The following is a 22,735-nucleotide window of genomic DNA, read 5'->3' as shown; positions in this document are numbered from 1 at the left end:
CGCGCCAACCTACGTTCGCCGCAGACCGAGTAGATGAAGGTGCAACCGTATACATCGTACGTAAGTTCAACGTGGAGTACACGGGATAAGAACGGTCAAGGAATAGGCAGGCGGTTTGTGATTCATCGCCGAGAAACGCATATAATACCGGTTGCTAGGCCCGTGCCACCCTTCCGTTCTACGCTCCATACTGCATACAACAGGGTGTTTTCCAAGTTGTATTAGAACGTGATACAACAGGGACGAATAATCGGGCCATTTGGAAAATTCTTGAATATTCTTAATTTCGTAGCAGTGGTTAATTTTATTTGGTTTCGTTCGTATGGTTCATTTTAGAAAGTGATAATGTACAGTGCGTAGGTAAAATGTATAATGTAAAAGGTATAGGGTATTTACCTGTGGAAAGTAACGTTTCGCTTGGCACATTACGAGAATGAAAGAGAATTCATTTAGGCGAAGATAAACCTTGTAACAAGAATGTATAAGATTATGCGATATTCGCGAGCATTGTGTGTTACGAAGGTAGGAAAGAGGGAAAGAAGGTACGAATGCGGAAAGGAAAGGGGGAAAGTAATTTCATAAAATGTAATGAAAAAATATAACGCTAGCACGTATATGTATATCTAATCTATGTATACGGTACGTGTACATAGTTGAAGATTTTCATTTCAAAGGAAATCGGTATCTTGTCATTTATATAACAGGAATCGTCGTTGAATGTAATTACGATGGTATTAACATGGGACAAAGGCTTCTATTAAAAACATCCTAGCGAAATAATATTTTCGTTTCTCGAATGCCATTCTAAAGATCTTTAGAAATATTCGAGCGCTTCTTAGATCTCATTTACGGAATTAAGTAAATATTTGCATTCGTTTCGACGTTCTCCGATCCAGTAGTCAAAAAGGAAGATAAATATTGCCTATCTGAAAAACAAAATCTCGCTTTCGCTAAAAGGAACGCAATCTCGTTTATTCGTCCCGGCTAACGAACCTATGTAACGAATGACGAGTTCGTAAATTCTAGATAAAATGGCTCGCCGAAAATTTCCAGAAGAATTTTGCTCGCCACGTTTCGCGGTTTCCACAATCACCTTTAACAAACGATTACATCGCTCAAAAATCCTACAAACGCCCGTTACAGCCAGCGCGTCGCGCGCCCCCGCAACAGATAAATCCAATCTATTCTTTCACGTTTATTTATACCTCGTTTTGCGAAACGCTCCGTTTTTCTTTTTTCTCTTTTTTTTTCTCTCTCTCTCTCTTTGGAACACGGTGCACGCGTAAGTTCACATTGTTGCAGATACGTGGGTGCAATATGGGTGTTGGCACGGATTGTCGCATTGACATCCGCAAAAATCCCACGTGGCGGTAGGTCGATAACGTTGTTGTGCAATAAAGTGTTCCGATCACTTTGCGAGATTTCTGTCACGGTCGTTAGGTTTCATTGAAAAGTGTAAATCGGCGTTTCCGTTCGTACAGTTTCATTCGTCTCCAATTTACTTCGAAGCGAAACGTTTTTGAATTTCGTAGGGTGGAAGAAGCAGAATGAACGCCGCTGTGTGCGTGGCATATTTTCTTTGAAACGGTGCCTTTGCTTTTTCTACAAACTCGAAAACCTCGAAATTTAAAAACCGACTCCTACGACGTTTCGTTGGTTTCGCATTCGCTTCGAAGCAAAACGTGTGAATTTCGCATAACGGAAAATGTAGAAGGCAGCAGATTTTGATCGCCAGCCTCAGATTTTGTTCTGCATATCGTCTTCGCAATGGTGTTTCAGTTCTCCCATTATCGGAAATGTCGCGAAATTTTTGAAACTTTCGTAACATGGTAATTTCGCGACGCTAGTAATTATAAAATCATATAGCAAAAAATGTAAGGTAGAAAAACTTTGATCTTTAAATTCATATTTGAATTCATATATCGCAGTGACTATTACCTTCCATCATTCCCACGCTTATTTTTCTTGTCTGTAAAAATGACGCTATCGCCTGAAATATTAGATTAATATTTCACCGAAAGTAATAAAATCTCGACGTATAATTTAAGCTCCTCAGAGATTCGCACCAGTGAACAGAGAATGATCTCACACATTCTACACACAGGCATTCTTTACCGTAAATAACTTAGACACTGAAAGCGATCCATACTCAAACCGAGATTACAAACTTCTTAATTTCTTCCATATCGCGTTATTGATACATATCGATCGATCTCGAGGTATACTGTAACGACGATAAACAACGTAACCACCGCTAAGTAAATTTACTAAACATTTTCAATTATTTAGTTCTCTGTAACGTGTCATGATTGCAAATTTCGAATCGATGACGTAGCTACGTCGAAGGTAAAAATACGTATCTTACAATTACCTAGAATCTTATGTACTATATGATATCGGTACTATTAATAGAGCATCGTACCAAGCCACGCAAACTTCGTCGTGACGGAGCGTTAGAAAATTCATTGGACGTAGAACCGATCGTTTCACACGCGTTGAAAAATACAATGGGACAGGAACAGGCCAGCAGGGATGCATAAGTATGCGCGCAACGACGCTGTTAGTTTCCGGCGGATCGAGTTCTTCCTTCCACGGTTTAGTCGCGTGGGTAAAAGGACACGGACGCGGAGGACGAGACGGACGCCTCGACGCCGACGCCACCTACTCCACCTTCTAGCTTCTTGCCTCTTGCTCCTCCACCGGCAGTGACTCTCGCTGCCACGAATTATGGCTTCACGCTCGGTTGAACCGACGATTTATGAAGCGAAAGATCGAGCGAGGTGTCCGAGGAAGAGACGAAACGACGCGACGGTCAGAGAGTGCTGGAATCGGGCGCAGCAACTTTTCTCGAGATTCGTTCGACCCGCGTGTCCTTGCAGATAGCCAGAAGCCAGTCATTTTATAGCCGACCGAGGTTTAAAATTTAAAAATGAAAGATTCCATTTTCCATGGTTATTAATCGTTCTCACTCGCTTTGTCTGACCGCGTCCATACGCGTAATTCGGACGAATGTACGAGATTTATGTTTCCTACCTGAAGGTTCGCGCTGATTCATACAATACGATTCGTAGGTTCGTATTATACGTTTATTAATTACTGGCTATATCGTGAGAAGGTTGCGATCGAAAATATCGCAGTGGGAGCGCGAAATCCGCCACACTGCTTCGAATTAAACGGATCTATGGTTGGTTCGCTGTTGTGCCTCTTCTTGAAGTTATGTAGCGATAAGTCGAGAATAATACGAGGAAAGGAGGAAGATGGAACTTATTTGAGTCGAGCCAGGTAACTTTGCCTTGTAATTCGTCAAATTTCATTGTGGATATAATATTTACTGTTTTTAAACGATCTACGTTTGAAGACGGATTATTTAAAACGTTGGTAGTGGCCGGATAAACTGTACCGGATAATATAAATACCTTTTACGTAATACGTACGATACAGAGGTTTTCAAATTAATTTGAAATTCGACCAATATCATCAGTATCAGCCGTGCCTCGTGCTTACGAAGTTTGAAAATGTTTTGCGCAATACATACAGTAACATACATATAATACATGTTAACAAGTCTCGATATAATATATTCGTACAATACGTACAATATACACATTTTTAGATTGGTTTGAAACGTGACCGATGTAATCGCCAGGCAGTCGTGTCTCATTACGATGCCTATGAAATTTCAAAATGTTCTATATAATGCATACAATAACATACGCAATCTCGTATGATATATCTTCACACGTCACTATGCGTTTAATACGTCCAGTATACGCATTTTCAGATTGGTTTGAAATTTCACCAATACAATGATAGCAATCGTGTCTCGTTGCGATGCCTATGGAGTTTCAAAATGTTTTATACAATACGTCGAATAACATACGCGATCTCGTATGTGATAGACTTTCACGTGTCAATATCATATAGTACGCACAATATATTCACATTTTCAGATCGCTTCGAAATTTGACCGATATAATTGTTCGGGATTTAAAGTGGCCGTCTGTTTACGACTCGAACAACACATCTGCCTTTTTTTGGGAAAGTCTGAATTTTCCTCGTCCCAAGTTGTAAACCTTACGATGCGGATCACATTAAGGGGCTAATAAACACCCTAAGTGCCTAAGATCTAAAGTAAACATCTGATACTTTGCTGATTGCTGATTGCTGGTCAATATGCGCCTGCGAGAGTACACGACCACAATATTTGAATTAATAGATTTCCATCCCACAAAACCCATGGTGAGAAGGAAAACTTGGGGACGGAAAGTTAGTATATGAGGACCAGGCGAAGCCTCTTGAAGCTTCTTCTCAGTATGAACAGAGTTTTACAGAGTGAGTACAGAGTGAACGTGATACTCTTCGTGCTACATTAAATCGTATTAACTCTTTAACCTACGATTTACGTTCGAGAATTTCGGACCGAAAACGTAAACAAGCTATTATACAGAGTGGTTGGTAACTGGTGGTACAAGCGGAAAGGGGGTGATTCTACGCGAAAAAAGAAGTCGAAAATATAGAATAAACATTTTTCGTTCGAGGCTTTGTTTTCGAGAAAATCGACTTTGAATTTTCACTCGGTACGCGTGCGGTACGTTATAACGGATCTCACTGGAGATCGTTGTCTCGATGGAAAAATTAAAAAAAAAAAAATAAAAAAAAATTTTTATTCCTGTATATTATATACGCCCTGTATATTATATTATATTATATCGTACTACAGGCTATGCCCGTAATATTTACGTTTGCTTCGATCATCGTACTACGAGCTATGCTCGTAGTTGTAGGTTAAGGGGTTAACGTGCTAGTAACTCTCTTTGTGTATACTATAGAGTACAAATGAATCACCTAAACATACTACTACTCGATATCTTTCATTTACCTTCACCTTGAGCGTCAATCTCGTTCAAGGTTCGCGATATCGAGCGATCAATTGCAACCTGATTGATCGCCACTTAGTTGAGAATTCGCAACAATAGTCGTAACACTCGTAGCTCGTTACAGTGATAATGAAGTTTCCAAATGTTTCGTACAACCCACGCATACGATATACAAGTAGAAGTTTTCTACGATAAGTATTTAAATACTTTCGTTAGCCCCACTGAATGTTTTATCAAGGAAAATATTATTTCAACCCAATTAGAAGTTCCCGCTGGCAGCGAGTTGATTGAAAGAACGACGACAATGTGGCCCGAAGCTACGCAGCACTCCGCGCCGTCATAAAAATTTTCAATTTCCTTTTGTTAATGGAATCGAGATTCGTCCTTTGTTCGCGAATCGTAACGAAAGTATTCGAGGAGTTTGTAGAAATCGCGGGAAGAAGAAGGTGGAAAACGTGGAAAGGGGAGCAGCAAGGGATTGACCTCTGTCTCCCGGTAATTGCTTGTTTTATCTTAATAAGAGTACATACCGTAGCGGTGGTTACAACGTCTAACGTATCCCTTTTAATTAAAGCAGCCAGCTAAATCGATCTTCCTTCGTCTATTTTCTCTCGTTTCCTTTTTATGTTTGTTCTTGTCGAATTATTTATCCGCTTTCTGCATACCCTGATCTTGTCGTTTGTTCCGCTGTTCTTTTCTATTATCGAGTCATAAACCGAGAGAAAAAAGAGAGAGAGAAGACAAGGCAGGAAAAGAATTCGGAGAAGAGAGAGAGAGAGAGAGAGAGAGGGAGATGCAGGGAAGTGGTCGTACATATTCATTTAGAGAATATTGGCTGGAAGCTTTTTCCACCCTTCCGGGAGAAATTCTGTAATTACACGTGAAATACGTCCTCCCCTACGCATATGTTTAACGTTCTGCTTCGATCCATTTTCATTGTTATCGTGCGAAAGGAATTACGCGAAAGCACCTGCATCGTGACTATGTGGAACACCGGAATTACTTGTTAAAGCTCCGTACGTTTCCATGTTTCTATACAAGTCAAAATTAAATCAGTTTTTTTTTACATAATAATTGCAACTACTGCGAATTTAGTAAATCGTCGAAGACATCGTTGAAGTAGCCTCGAATAATATTTTCACACAACCTCGTTTCCCATTGAAATGTTTCTTCGTCGGGTTCTATAACCACATGTATTTTCTATAGTTATACGTATGAAAGTACCACCAAGTGACAGAAAATTCACTCGAATCTAATTAATCAATATGCGAATACCTTTCGTTACCACTTTGCGAACGATCGTTCCCATTTGCAGTTAAATTATTCTCATCGTTTAAATCGCAGCTTCGTTTAAAACTCTCCTCGTATCTTTGCTTCGTGTTTGCAAATCATGACCTATTTTAATATCAATATCCATATATATAAATTTTAACGATACATCGTCGTCTACGCAACACTCGCGCGTTCCTTAATTGGTTAACACACGACGTAGAAAGAACGCGAGCAACGGTGCATTTCTATGGAAAGCGGTCCGCGCAGGGCACAAAGTTCGACCGGAAGGTAACAAACTCGTTTGACTTACGAAACAAGGCGTGGAATAATGTTGCCGTGCGGCGTTAAAAGACAAACAACTCGGCATCTTCGGCAGACGGCCACCAATCTACCGGCAAACGAAGACACATCGAGTTTCGCTTTCCGTGTCGTTGGAAGGACCAATTTCGCCGTTCCTCGGTCGCCTGCTGCCACGTTAATCGTTATTTATGACCGTGGCTACTTTCCGTGTGCGCCGCGGATACACCTTCTATTTGCTTATCGATCTACGGCCCTTGCGAGATTGCGAACGGACCGAACGATACACCTCCGCAGAGTCCGCGGCTTCGCTTCGCTTCGTTCCGCCAGCCCACTGTCATCATTTTTCTCACGATCGGCCGCGACACGGATACACATCACCGACACGATGATTTATCGCTGATTCACCATCACCGTGAAAGCCGTTGTTACGCGAAACGCTTTTAAAACGCGTCGCGTATTTTCACGCTGATCCCTCTTCTGCCAGTTTCTACTATCTCCATACGACCGAAAGCAAGCCGCTATTTTATGCCTGTCCAGATCTCACCGAGAGCGTAACACTAGTGGCGGTATTATACTTGCTTTATAGTCGAAGTGGCTCACAGAAAGTATTCCAATATTCTGGTAGAATAAACCATTTACGAATGTATTCTGCGCGTTATGAGAAACATTTAGAACTTTCGTCAGCAGGTATTGTTACAAGATTCGATGGTTAGACCGCGGATTTTTACGCGTTCGTAGGTAATCGAAAAATACGGAGACGAACAGAAAGCTTGTAACGTGGGAAAATATATAAAATATTCAATGTGTAATAGCTTTTACGATTATATCGAGGAGGAAACAATTTTCTAGGTAAGATCCACCTTTTTTAAGTTATATTCGTAAATATATGAATTTACATGGAAATTCGTGGTCTAATGATTTTACCGATCAACTTTAAAACAACTGTGAAAATACAGCACGTAGAAGCTACAAGATATTCAGTGCAAGTAAATACGTATAGACTGGCTAGAAACGTATTTGCACATATTTTATCTTCCGATGAAGTATTCCTTTATCACGCTTTACATATTTTGCAATTTTCTCAAAATACTATTATGCGAATGTACGTATATTTTACGGACAGAAAAAAAATGCTCGAATAGTCAATCGTCGATGTATACACTAAACTTAACCAAGTTCTTTACAAAACTTTGTCTAACATCTATCGGTTTGAAATTCCAGCAATATAATCACGGCGATCATGTTTCATTATTAATCATTGCACTGTAAACGAGATAGATATATATGTATTTGTTGCTTGTATTTATTGTATATATATTATTTTATCGTATTTGTTTCTATATATATGAAAGCTTTAGGTCGATGAACATCGTCGATGGAATTTTTGCCCATTTAAGTTAGTCAGTGGGCGTTCCACCCGCAATGAGAACCGGAAGTGTGTAGGTGTCGCGCATCTCTAGAAACAACGAAGTCACGTTGCTGGATATATCCGTATTAAAACGATCCGCTGACACGTTTCCTGCGTTACTCATAGAATGCGTTAACGTTCACATTAACTTGATTAAATCAATTAGCAAAATTGTGATTAGACGTGGTGGTATTTTTGCCTACGCAAATTATAGTAGGTCTGCGACCGTTTGCGGTGCAAACTTTCTCCACAGTTATTTTCTAATATTATTTACCTACTAATTAACTGTTTCGCGTATACCTTTCAAATAACAAATTAAAAAATAAATAAAAAATAAATGACCCTTAAAATAAATCGCAAAAGGTAATAATTTCCATGATTCTACGAAAATAGAGAAGATTGTATCGCTTAAATTTGTATTATCTTTTTTCTTTTCTTTTTTTTTTTTTTTTTGAACTTGGTATTCCAATTAACGTAAAAATACTTTACGTGCGAATGTAACGTGTCACGCGAGAACACAAAATTCACGTTTAATTAAACCGATACAACGATAATTAATAGAGAATTGCGACGTTGATTGACCTACGAATAATACACTGTATGCTTCGAATCTGAATAGCGTTCAAACCACGTTTAAACTTCAATAACGTATTCCGTACGTTGTGTATCAAGTTCTTATTGGGCTCCAATAATTCTGTATATCAAAATGCGGACTTTGCTGGGACGTCTTCTCCTGTTTCTAAAGTTGTTAAACTTGCTGTAACCGAAAACACGAAAAGCCGTATGCATGTTCGTTTGAAGATCACGTTAATAACGTAAGAGCAGACACTATGGCCGGGATAATTAGTACAATTATCTAAAATCACTTACATCGAATACATTTTCCTCGTCGTTGTTCAAATATATTACACATAAATTTTAAATGACACGTTAGAAGTTTGACGACCTTATTTTCGGCATTAAATTCGTTAATAACAATAATCGATTGATTCGTATGATGTAAAATATACGAAAGTCAACATGTCCATGTCTGCTATTTAATCGTTACATCGTATTTTGTCCATTAAAAAATAATTTGAAACATTTCTTTCACCCAACAAAAGATTCTCATCAAACGTTCTTAATCCTCCAAACGGTGGCAAATGCTAACAAAAAGTTTTAAACGAACACATTGAACGCCCAAACTTTGCGTCCAAACACGACTGAACAACCGCATACGCTTCCACATGCATGATAAAACGCGCAGTCTCTACATGCAAACGCAATTAAAAACGGAGTTTTGAAAAGTCCCCGAGCGCCTCTGCGACCGGTAGGACGCAGAAAAACGAAAAAGATAAAAAAGAACAAAATCAGGGAAAACTTGTCGACGTTCGTTGTACGATGCACGGCCAGTGTAGTCATCAAATTCATTTAGGCAAATATCAAGATCAACGTAGCAGAACATCCAAATGGTGATCGCGAACCGAGCATCGCCTCTGTCGCTTTCGACAACAGCGAGAAGCGATTTCTACATCGTCGTTTCGCGTTTGCGCGTGTACGGCCGTGTATAAACGCGAAGGCGTAGCTTTTTCGTTTCATTCGCCAGCCATTCAGGCGTCCCGTGCACAGAGAATCGAGGCATCAAGAATGTAACGCGTCGCCGTGGCACACCATGACGCTCATTCATGGGAAGAGAGCACGTGCTCGATCGCTGACTCCTATGGCCCCGTGAACCGGAAGGGGATACGAGCTCGTCTCGAAGCTCGGTCAAAAATAGCGAGAAGGAACAAAGACGCGTCGCGCCACTGCTCCGCTCCTTTCTATCCCGCCATTCTGTCGCGAACTTCGCGTTTTCCGCAAATTTACTCTGCAATTTTTGCCACGTAGATTCCTAAAGCGCCAGCTTTCCAAGGGAAACAAAGCTTCTTCTTGCTTGAAAGGTTCGCTGGATTCCTCTTACTCGTCGGCTAGCGTGTTTTAAATGAGGTTTTTTACGGAAGAGGAAATTCGAGAAAGAGAAGCTTGGTCGTGAAAGGGCGTAGATTTTTGTAATTCTTTCGATATGTGAGAAAACGCGTGTACTGAGACGGGGCGTTTTAATGGAAGATCTGCTAAAAATGTGGCATCTTCAATGGCTTACGATTATCTTATTCTTGCGTGGAAATGATAGTTAATATTATCGAGCGTACTTTACGGCTGTATGCTAGTTTCCGCATAGATTTTTCTCTCTATGATCGGATGGCGGTATTTTAAAGAATTTTTATTAAAATTGTATAATCGTATAAGAAAATTTATTTATCGTATCGTTTTCTATTAGTTGCTATACCTTTGTACGAAATATTCGGTAGAATTCTGTTGGATATCATTCATGAAACGCGGAGCGGGAAATCTATCTAACTGGAAACTCTTGCATGCCGCTGTGTACTTTATACAAATATTTTCTTATAAAAGTGTTATTTGACGCTCTTTCATATTTTTTTATTAACTCGGTTAATAAAAAAAAACAATTATTCCTGAAATATAAAATAAAAATATATAGCCAATATGGTCGACTACACACAGGGAGAAATTCCACTGTCTCGATTCTTACAAATTCGTTAATGAAATATTTATCGATTGAGGAAAAATATGACCCATTCAGAAGACACGTTGATGAACTCCATAAATTGAATAGCAGAAAAAAGGGGGCTATGTTACAAACATCATTTTTGAAATTTACCTTGGAATTTACTATTATTTGTATCATCTCCTTGTAACAAATAGATTCGTGGTAGCGTCATTTGTTTTGTGAAAATTGAACATCATTTCTGTATTTATGTAATGAAATTGGAAAACCGACAAAAACCGGAATTGGTCATTGATATAGTCAGTATCGTCGATTATCTGTACATACAGTGAATCGATAAGAATGACCAGTTAAAGTAACTCGTTACCTAATTTTTTTCTAAATTTATCAAAAAGGGTTTGAAATAAAATTTATCGCATTCGAGGGAGGATTGATCGGGTGAGCACAGTTTGATCTTTCAATACCTTGCATCTTTCCAGATATTAGGTGACCTTGACATTTTTTAAACGACGTCGTATATTTTCTATAACATTAGTCGACCCAGCACGTGGACGTACTCTTGGACATTCTTGGAAAAATTCTTCTTGGAAAAATTCATCGAGTTCAGCGCATAAAAGACAAAAACACAAGAGAACCGCTTCGCGGTATTCCTTGTCTTTCGTACGTCAGGTTTGATTGGATTGAGAAGACCAAATTAAAGTTAAAATATGTTCTGAACTAGTGGTTTCTCGGTATTAACGGGTTAATGGGGTCTTCGTGTAAAGAATATCCAGCTGTATCGACTAACGTCATAAAAAAAAATAAGGTGCCATTTAAAAAACACAAGTTCACCTGAACATGTCAAAGAATATAAGAAATGAAAAGATCAAACTATATTCTACCGATACTCACGATGTTTCCCGAATACGATGAATTTTATTTCAAGCGTTGCTTGGTAAAGTCAATGGGCAACGAGTTATTTCAGGTGGTCATTCTTACTGACTCACCCTGTATATCGGGCGAAGAAAAATTCGACTACCTTCGCATAAAAAATCGACCACTCCCAATCCTCCGAACGGCCGTGTAAACGGCCTTAATCGAATAATCAGAAACGGAGCGTCGACACGTGAATGCCAAGAAGGAGAGGAGAACATATTTCTCCCCCTGCGTATAAAACGCGCGCCACAAGAATGGCAGGCATACTGATCACCGATGCGGAGAACGACGCGGGCACAGAACGAGAGAATTCGATGCACAACCTCGGATAAAGGCCTATCTATCGGCTTGTATTCTCCGACGATCCTAAAACGTTCCTCGATTTTCGGTCGGATACCGCACACCCGGAGGCGATGCGCAACATAAACGAGCTACCTAGCTACACCACGATGGCCCCTGCAAAGTGATCTAAAGCAGCAACGGGAGATTATTTCGCTGCGTTGCATTGCCACGAAACACTGGCCACCGCTGTTAAACACGATACAGTATCATCGTGCGCTTCGATATTAAATTCTTTTCTCTTTATCCCAGCTGCGATTCGAATTCGATTTAAATCGCGAGACTGCGTCAAATACGCAGATATTACATCGGTATGGATTTGAACGCAAGACTTCGTGTTCAGGGTAAAATTGGAATAAATTAATCGTAGGATTTTTTATCTTTCTTAATACTCTTTTTCAAATTCTGACAAGCGAACGTTTACGGATTCATGGTTATTTACTCTTGCTGTAAAATATCGCTTTATTTAACGTGTAGTGGAGATGGATAGCTTGGGAATTATAGAAATTGTCGCAAATTTATAGAACGTGTTTAAAGATGGTAAAGTACCAATGAAAATCTTCGATTAATTTCCTATACTATCTTTTTTAATTCTTTCGCCGAGTATACTAACAATTGGCAATTTTGGAACGAAAATTACATAGATACGAACGTAACAAGAATTTCGATGCAAACGATTCTCCTGCTATGTCACACTTTAATGTTAGTTCGTTCTCTGCGAAACGTAGCTTGAAGAACTTCGATCAAACCTAACAACTACTACGACTTTTAAAACAAATTCGATATCGTAAAACACGATCTATAATTTCAACTAGATCGCCAATAATGTATTATAATGATATAAAGCAACTGTAAACTATCGATCAAAGAAAATACATTTATCCGCGTTCTTTGTTCGCAGTAAAATTCCATGTACGGAACACTTCCATCACACATAGATACTGCAAGCATAGAAAAGTCAAAATATCCAGTTCCTTGGATTTTGATCGTAGTTTGGCAAAAATGCCGGACGTTCGATAAAGAATTTCGCATGCGAGGACTAAAGTCGACCGATCACTCGACGACCGTAATAACAAAGAAGAGAAAGAAGATTCAGTGGATTGGGTGAATGGTTTTGCGGGTTCCTATTTATCGACCCAGTGGCCGGTAGTCTGGATGGAAACACGTCCCGCTCCCTGGGGTGCTTTCGTCTGCATATCGTGAAATTCATGCGACAAGGGTTATAAATAAATATCGTACGTCCCTGGCACGCCCGTTTGTCGCTCTTCAAGTGGTTCTCTATAAAAATACACCTTCCGAGGGGAATACATTCCCCTTGACCCGTTCCGCGGCCAAACGTTTATTATTCAATGCCGGTAGAGAGATCAAAAGTAGTCGGCTCTCGTCTTCGTGGTCTAGGTTGTTTGTAGGTCACAGAAGCCAACGGTTCTTTTTTTTCCTCTTAAAACAACTATGTTAAGAGAACATTCATAAAGTTGATTGAAAATTCATATTTCGCGTTACGGAACGAAGGTACTATTTTAAATTTTCTAGATCGTTTGTGAATCGAGTTTAATGAACATTTCTGAAACGCGTCACAGACTGATTTTAATAAAAATTTCCCAGATATAATGGCAGCGAGATGGTATTCGTGTTAATCAAAATTTTTAATTAGGCTAGGAGACGAAAAAGGCATTTCTTTTTTTTTGGTAATAAAAATTAATAATAAATCGTATTGATAGGCGAACGCAAAAGTTTAATAATATTCAATCGTTGGAAAAAGGTAACATCATGGAAAGTTAAAAAAAAAATTGCTTTTCCTAAACCATGCACGCGTCAATGTCTACTTTTACTTAGAACGACGTGCGTTCATAAAATAAACCATCCGAAGGGCGATTAAAGGCCGGACGAATTACTCCAGCATCGTTTGACGATCGACGTTAATGGGAGTTCCGGCATGAGAAAAAATAAACCTATAAGAGTGCTCCTCCCTTGTCTCCTTTATATCCCCATGTTTTCGTCTTTATTGTTTTTTAATCTCTTGCTCTTACCTCGTATTTTTTTCAATTTACCGCATCACATTAAATAATACCATTCGTTGCTGCTACTACGTCCTATAAACATTTATAAATAACGACATAGGTGGATAATTTTGAAATTGATATTAATACACGGCAAAAGTAACGATTAAGCGTAATCGAGGAGAGAATGACGTTCAAAGATGCGAAAGCAATTTTTATTTCGTCGGATGTTATTTTTAAAAGGATCCGCAGCCTGTAAATGTCACGTAGATCTTCCTATTATAATATAACAGTTTCGAATTTCAAGCTGCCATCGTAGTAAATTTACAAATTTAATACAATATGAATATGAAAAGAATATAAAAGGGCCAGAAATATTTATATCCGATTCAGTTTTATGATAAATGGCGAATATGTGTCCCCCGAGCTTAAATACAAACATCGCATCGAAATAAACTTGCAAGCTCGCTATACGGGAACAGTAGAACTTTACGCTATTATAACTACATAGATAGTGAGAATAGAATATACGTTCGTGTAATATTTTTCACTTAAAATAGCTTCCTAGATAAGTTCTCGAAGGCTTTCTCACTCGTTCTCGGACAGCCTTTACGATGTTTTATCATATTCACACGATACGATCTACGGGTTTCAGGAACGAGGTTGTAAAACATTAGAAGATGCGTTTAATAAATTTTGCCTGTTTATCACTACGAAGTTTATCGCTTTGAAATCTACGTCTTTTAGTCACGTTTCCGTTCTTCAACAAATTTCTCAAGAAAATCCGCAGAAAATTTCCAACGTAGAAAATGAATCGGGGGAAGATTAAGCGAATAGATAATGAAGTATGGCAGTGTCTTCTTGCGTCAAAAATTTTTGCGTAATTAACGTACCATTGGGTATCCGTTGTCATAGCAGAAGAAAAACGATCTTTCATCCAACGCTCGAAAAGAAACGATTCATTAACTTTTTCGTAATATTTTACATTCATTGCAGAACCTATGAGCAGAATTTTCTACTAGTTACATCCTGATTATGAAAAGTTCTTTCATTTTATTCGGGCTATTAATATCGACTCGATTTCAAGACTATTTCCGGAGCTCCACTTACTTAAAATTTTTTTTTTTTATATGGTTTCACATATTTTTAATTCGACGAGTCGGTCGCCATACGTAAAGCTGCCGCTACGTTCAAGTATTGTTTTCAATATTAACTTTATCGCGAGAAATTATTAATATTTTACTCTTAGTACCTTTTTCCAAAAATCCCGATGCGAAAAATTTCATTCCGCTTCCTTCGTTCGTTTAATACTAAAAATGGAAAAACCTTTCATGTTACACCTCGGATCAATCGTCTTATTTTTTTTTTTTTTTTTTTTTTTTTTTTTTTTTTTTTTTTTTTTTTTTTTTTTTTTTTTTTTTTTTTTTTTTTTTTTTTTTTTTTTTTTTTTTTTTTTTTTTTTTTTTTTTTTTTTTTTTTTTTTTTTTTTTTTTTTTTTTTTTTTTTTTTTTTTTTTTTTTTTTTTTTTTTTTTTTTTTTTTTTTTTTTTTTTTTTTTTTTTTTTTTTTTTTTTTTTTTTTTTTTTTTTTTTTTTTTTTTTTTTTTTTTTTTTTTTTTTTTTTTTTTTTTTTTTTTTTTTTTTTTTTTTTTTTTTTTTTTTTTTTTTTTTTTTTTTTTTTTTTTTTTTTTTTTTTTTTTTTTTTTTTTTTTTTTTTTTTTTTTTTTTTTTTTTTTTTTTTTTTTTTTTTTTTTTTTTTTTTTTTTTTTTTTTTTTTTTTTTTTTGACGCGAAAGAAGCGCGCACGCGATATCGATAACAATCGGTTATTTCACATACAATAAAATCAGCATCAAGAGTAAAACTTTCGACAGCGCGTAAAATGTATAAAATACAGCGAGAATTCGAATCGCTTCGATAATAAAAAGCTGTTTTATCTGCGAATCATCGTTGGATACGATTTCACCGCGGAAATACATTCTAAATACGAAATATCAGATACCGTGCGCGGATATGCCACTGAAAAGCTTGATTTCGCGAAACGTAGGAAATTTAAAAAATGCTCCTAGTAATTTGATCGTTAATGCACATCGATTCGCCGATGTAAAATACGCGCGTCGTGGAATTCGCATAATATTCGTGGCGTATTTGAGCGCTCGCGAGAATGAACTTCATCTCGCTGCGACTCGCATTAATCTAGAGGGACTAGACGCGTTTAATTTTGAAATACGACGGTTTAATTGCATTTTCGTGTAGGTGGAATACTTCACCTGCGATCGTTATACCGGCGAATACGACCCGCGGTTTATTCATCGACATTTTACGCCCTATTTATTGAAATTTCGAATTATTATACCAGGCCGATGTAACATTTCTATCCGACACAATTTTTACGGAAAAATTATTTCACCAACTAATATTGACGTTGTGCGCTCAAACGTGGTCAGCGTGAGTCAACGCTCAAATATCCTGCGTCATTTCTTTATATTTAAGAACATGTATTTTACGAGAGATCTTCCTCAATATTATATTATATTATCTTTCGTATTATCAATTCTTTCAATATACAGGGTGGTTGGTAACTGATGGTACAAGCGGAAAGGGGATGATTCTACGCGAAAAAAGAAGTCGAAAATATAGAATAAAAATTTTTTTTTTATTTTTTCATGGAGACAACGATCTACAGTGAGATCCGTTATAACGAGACGCGATAAAGTACGCGTACCGAGCGAAAATTCAAAGTCGATTTTCTCGAAAACAAAGCCTCGAACGAAAAATGTTTATTCTATATTTTCGACTTCTTTTTTCGCGTAGAATCATCCCCTTTCCGCTTGTACCATCAGTTACCAACCACCCTGTATATTGAAAGAATTGATAATACGAAATTGCCTGGTCTTGTTCGATATAACAATATAGTATCATTGATTGAACGTGGCACTCTCAGTCAGCAATAGTTAATTTCTTATTTTCAAGCTTCATTTTTACGAATAATTGCGAAGAGTGGTGATAAAAGTGGCACGCCGACAATACGATTTAAGCGACTCATAGCTACGAAGAAATTCTTGCTTAAGCAAGATACGCGGAACGAAATTCTGTCGTGCAAATTTCGCTGGCCTGCATTTATAATTTAATTTTCTATTCGAAGACACGATGAAAACAAGTCAGACGATTTACATGAAAATGTGATTTTCCATCTCGTGACAGATATTCAGAGGGAAAAGAAAGGGGGAAAGGTAGAAGCAACAAGCTCGCCGAGAAGAAAAAAAAAGTAATGGTCTTCTAGAAACGGCAATTTAAGAGTCTCACGGATTCTTTTGATTTAATCGTCTAACCGGAGAGAATTTTCTGCCAACGGCAGCGGTGGCATAAAAAGAACGCGTGGAGGCGCGGGCGTAGCCTTTAAGACGTTGCAAAACGAATTATCCACGTGGCAATATGCCGCCGCTTGGCGTCGTTTACGCGCCACTTCGTTTTACGATCGCTGCCGACTGTTATATTGCTTTCGCCCGGTTGTGTTATCGCGATCTCGCAACTTTCTTTTCTCGTTGCAGTACTATTAAAAAAATATTATCAAGCAACGAACGATGATACGACAGGTGGCCCGATACCGAGCAAACGTAACGTCACATTTTTCTCTATGAATCGTTCGATGTTGACATAAAGCACCGGAAAAGATGATTCGCACGAGAATTCTATGACAACTTCGAATAAATGTCCGTAGCACGTTTTCGTCGGTATTGATTTAACGATAATTAAAAACACCGTTCTACGGTATCCGTGGGTCGTTTTAGTACACACAGGTTGCCGATATAACGATATGTTATTGAAAATGATGTGTGTTCTGACTTATGGTCGAATGAAAATTAAATAGTTTTATAACTTCACGATTTGAATCGCTCGGAGGCCATGTTCATCAACTCCGGTTTAAACGCGTAGAAAAACGACGATTACAAATATTATTTCGTTTTTTAATTTATCTTGGAATTTGTGGTTATTCGTGCCTTGCGATAAGCAAATTTATGAAAATAAGATTTCTTTTTTCAACTGTTCGATGTTAATTATGTGCCTGGATAGCGTGAAACTGATAACTGCGTGAAAAGTGGACTAGGTCAGTCTGGCTCCCAAGAGACATACTTAATTAAACGCAGTTCTTCCACGATGTAATGGCAGAGATATTTATAAAGATTTCGTAATACGAGGAATTTAAGTATTTATTTAAAAAACGTCGAAACGGTACCGAACAGAAATTAGAGACTCTATTAGAATATTCTTTTATTATCCTACAAAAGGAACAAACATAGACGATCTTATCACCTTGGATCGAAAGAATAAACTTTCGAGTTTTCGCGTATTAAGATACGTTGCATAATCTCTATTTATAATAACTAGAAATAAATTCCAGCATTGAGAAGAGTTCGACGATCGATCGTGAGAGATAAGCAATTAGTTGCGTGTAATTATACTTAACCTTCCGTCGATCAGATAAACGAGATGCAACATCCTTCGATATAAAAGTAGAAAGGCATATTGTACCAGCACGCAAAGTTCATATATCGCGCACTTTAGATGCTATCTTTTCTCTGGTTTGACATCTCCGCGTTTCGTGGCTGTCTGAAATCGACGTGAATCGGCGTCATCGCGAAAAAGAAAAGATTAAAGCCTGATTGGTTATTCGTTTATTTAACCGATGATTCTTCGCCGATCTTCAAACTTGCCTCGTTCATCGTAATTGCGCCACTCCACTTTGAGATGTAAAACAATAATATTACAATAACCGCAATAGGATGACGACTAAGAATTCTATATCTGACGAGTTATTTTACTGGGCGATACTTTGCATTTTTATTTAGCAAGTTATTTATCTAAAAGCATTTGTCCCTTTTCCTCGAATTACTTCAAAATTCAGATTTTTCTTTTTACAATATTATATATTTATTTATAGAGAATATTGCTGTGATATAACATATGATTATATACAGGGTGCGTTATTTTAATCGATCCATGCAAGTATCTCCTAAACTATAGATTATTCGAACAAGGGTTTCAAATAAAACTTGTCCTGTTTCAAGGGGAACGTCTTATGGTGACCGTCAGATTTGTTTCAGTTTAGATCAGGTGTAGGCGATTTCGAGATCCTAAGGTGACCTTTGTCTTCTTCTGAGTGGAACTCTTTGTTATATTTTTTTGTACACCACTCGATGCAGTTGTTAATTCTCCACGAAAAGGTATTATAGTTGTATCTGAAAATGCTTAGTTTAAAAGGTACTTCAATGTTAATTTCATCAAGCTAAGTATATAAAAGACAAGGAGAACGTAAACATAAACGCATAAAGATTAAAGTTAAAATATCTTCTGTACTGATAATTTCTCGATCCAAGTACCTTATCGCCTTTTTGCGAATTAAAAAATGCATCGGATGATTTATAAAAAGACGTGTAGTTCCATTTAAAAAAAAAACCATGAAATTTCAAAGGAACGGCCACCTTAGAGATAAGATTTGCGAGCATCGCAAGATGTCCCACCTCGAAACAAAGTAAGTTCTATCCGAAACACTTTTCGAACAACGTACAGCGCAGGAGATATTTTCCTGGATCGATTAAACTCGGACAACCTGCATAATCCGTACGTTTCGCGCGATTACGATGTAAATACAGTGTACTATGCATATTATCGCGATGTAATAAAATTTTAAACAGTTTCGTACAACACGCATAATAAAATCTTTCTGCGGTTCGAACACCATAACGAGCTACTATATATTTTACCCCAGAGACTCTCCAAGGATTCTACCCCATACTAGAATTATTCTTCGTAGAAACAAATTTATCCTCTCTTACCCTCTTGGTCGCGTCAAAGAGTATATGGCGATGCAAAGAAGAGGAAAGAAAATTGAAAAAGGGGCTGTACACGCACGTGTTGACGCATTTCCTGAACTATACCCTTCCAGTGATGCCAACGAGAAAAAAAAAGATGAGGCTGGTTGGATGAAAAATGGTGGGTCGTTCGATCCGCGCAATATGAATATCCTTTTAAATGAATCAAGGAGGGTATCCGGCCAGTTTTTCACGGGCCGCCCCCGGATTATTAGGCGAGCGAAAAATGCCCGGTGCCATTGCTTGAAAAACGAGCGATCGGACAGCCCTGCCGTATTGATCGTTACAAATAGCGCGAGCCGGAGAAGAGCCGCGTGGATTATCCCCTTTATATCGAGCTATTAATATTACTTTCTGCAGATCTTCTTCGACCCTCTGCCGACTCACCGGTGTCCATTCGAGGTTGGGACGTCGAACAGGTCGGGCTTTTGCTCTAACCGAGGTGACGACGCTGTCGTTTGATCATCCACCCTTTTCTCGTTCTCCTTTCCTTGTTGATGTTTTTCATTCCCCCGCTCGTTCCATTGTAGGTGGTTGAAAACGAAAAGCACGCCGAAGCTTGGCGCAAACACTGAGAAATCCAAAGTAAAAGTGCGCAAGTGGCAATTCCCTACTGACCGCGTACATGCTTACTATAATTCTATGGAGATAGCAGTTCTGTTGCACTTTTGTTATATATGTATATTTGATTTTGTATTTCCACTAGTTTCTGCCTATACTGTAGTATCGTGGACGAGGGGCCTGGGGGGTATCGTGTGAATTACAAACAAGCGGTTGCTGAGCACGTTCGTGGTGGGGCTAAGACAAAAGATACGAGGCTAAGACAAAAGACAAGGGGTTGCTAAGGGACGATAAACGAATTAACAGCAGTATGAGTTGAGAAGCCAGAGAGTGGGAATTGCGTTGTCGAGATAGCGTTGCTAGCGTTGTTGAGAGAGAGTTGAATCCGTGGTGACGAGAGTTGCTAATTAATTATCTAGTTGTCTTAATTATAATACGTTGTAGTGATTAGTTCATGTTAAGTAACCATCGTTTCCCGTTTAATCCATTTATTATAGACAAACTAATCATAGTAGTACAAGATACTACAATACGTTTTTGTACTTTGTCGACGTTCTGTTTTTATCCTTTATGACTCATTTACTGTGATAATCGAGACTGTAATATTAGCGGTGTATGGCGACGGTGGAACGCTGAGATGGCTGGATGGTAAAAGAAAAAAGAATCGAACGCTGAATATATTTCTCATGGTAGAAAAATTCAGAAGGTAAGAGACACCGTATACGAGGAACCTTAAGTGCACCTTATGCAATCAGAAAATAATAGATTCCCCTGAAAAAGAAAAAAGAAATACGGTAAGGTATGTTGCAACGAATAATGGTACAATAAACGGAAGTTATAACGAACAGTCGCTAGGAATAAAGTCAAAATGTTACAACGAACGAACATGTGGTAAACAGGGAAAAGGTGTTGTTAATCATCGCTGAATACATGGTACATTTAACTGAATTGATGCTGCAACAGATAATATCCTTAGTGCCACTTAATTAATTCGGTTTAGCATATCTCACTATACTTGACTGAAAATCCCACGAGCATGAGTAAAACCAGGTATTTAAAACTGTCGAAGTAACTACTTCAAAAAAGACTGTACATCTTTATTTACGTATATCCGTGACCCGGTGACTGCTATTACGCAGAAATATCCTAAATAAGGAAAGGTGCATATTATTGTACTCTTGAATATACGTTATGTTTTGGGTTGCAAGGTCTAGGAACAAAGAAAATAATAAACAGATTTCTATTTGTGTTCCCTGTAGCCTCTAGCCAAAGCTATAAGCTTAACTTTTTTGGTCCTTTTGCTGTAAATATATGAACGTGCTCCCTATCGTTCCATCGTATAGTAACACTAAGAGAGTAAGGATCTGAATCAGCATAAACTTATACTTATACCTTTAATTATTTCAATATATCTTTCTATTACAAATTCATCCACTCGTTCTTCATTCAGTCAACCTCAACCTCGACAGAAACCACAGGATGTTTCGCTAAAATCGAACGTTTCTATTATTACTGCTACTATTTATTAACGATAAGAAAAGCCGACTGAGAAGCTTTTCGATGGTTTAAAGGCGAGCATCTACCAGCGGATGAAAGAAACGTACATCGAATCCGCGTCAAAGGAAAGCTTATTCTTTTTCAAGACAAGCTTCTTTCTTTCTTAATACAAACGAAATGCGCTATTTTACGTAACGCACGTCGAAGGGCGCACGAGCGGTACGTGTGATACATTCGTTTTTCAAAGTAACGTCTCGCGTGGCGAACTGTAATAACAGGTAGAAATATTTGCGCACAGGAATTATCGTGTGTATGTGTGTACGGTAACTTTAAGCGTCGCCGCGTTGAAACGAGTGTCGTTTGTCGCGTCTTTTGTTTTTCGATTTATCGTTGAACATTACATGCCGCAAAGGGCAGCGAAACACTAGGGGGTTGAGTATGCTTTGCTTGTAGGAGGAAGTGTTGCCTCTGGGCGTTTCGTGTTGATGATGCGGAATTGCATGGTTCCGAGTAAGTACATGGTTTTAGTAATGAAACGGTTACATTCGTGTTAATTCTGATTTGTTTGTGCTGGCTTCCTATCTCTCTCTCCCTCTCTCTCTCTCTCTCCCTCTCTCTATTTATTCTTTCTTTTTGATTAATACGTTTCTATTGTATATAATTTAGTTTAAATATCACGTAAAAAGTGGCGTTTTAATTAAAAGCTTGAAGCGCCGAACGATTAAATTTACATGAAATTGCAAAGTTCAGTTAGACTTCTTGCCGATTTGTTACAATTGTACAGCATACACTGCCGTGTAATTAACGTTCGTATATTATTCCCATACATTATTAAACGTAGAAATTGCGTACGAATATTCGAGTAATAATTCCTGTTTATAAATATATTTAACAGCGAAGTCGATTTGCATAGAGTTTTAATGTCGCCAAGATGGCAACGTTAACTATAACGACCGAACGCAAAATAATTAAGGAGTTCGCGACTAATAAAAATGTAACTTCATTAGAGATGAAAGTCGGTATGGACGAGCCAACAATTATTTACATATAAATACGCGAACGTGCTATTAAAAGCTACTTACATCAGACCGACTGTTACGTTTCCTTTCTATAAATCTTTATCTTACCTAGTATCGTACGTGCTTTGAATA

The 22,735-nt window shown here is 38.0% G+C and overlaps 1 protein-coding gene and 1 long non-coding RNA gene across 4 annotated transcripts in view; both read left to right on the top strand.

The window, feature by feature from the left end:
- The window catches only part of LOC100740080 (protein rhomboid), a 512,585-nt gene that overhangs the window by 218,638 nt on the left and 271,212 nt on the right, over nt 1-22,735 (top strand). Inside the window, exon 1 of one of the 3 annotated variants that reach the window (XM_033321885.1) lies at nt 19,926-19,968. The exons of the other annotated variants lie outside the window; for them this stretch is intronic. The gene's annotated coding sequence lies outside the window, so the exon portion shown is untranslated. Of the gene's footprint in view, nt 1-19,925; nt 19,969-22,735 lie in introns of those variants that run through there. 3 annotated transcript variants of the gene reach the window in all.
- On the top strand, nt 19,916-21,339 carry LOC112213081. Its single transcript, XR_004462079.1, has 2 exons — nt 19,916-20,117; nt 20,233-21,339. It is a non-coding gene; the product is annotated as an uncharacterized LOC112213081 (long non-coding RNA).

The sequence above is a fragment of the Bombus impatiens genome, unplaced genomic scaffold (assembly GCF_000188095.3).
Source record: "Bombus impatiens unplaced genomic scaffold, BIMP_2.2 scf_0033, whole genome shotgun sequence".
In the NCBI taxonomy this organism is placed as follows: domain Eukaryota; kingdom Metazoa; phylum Arthropoda; class Insecta; order Hymenoptera; family Apidae; genus Bombus; species Bombus impatiens.
Note: the sequence above shows the minus strand (reverse complement) of the source record. Positions and strands in the feature narration are given on the sequence as shown.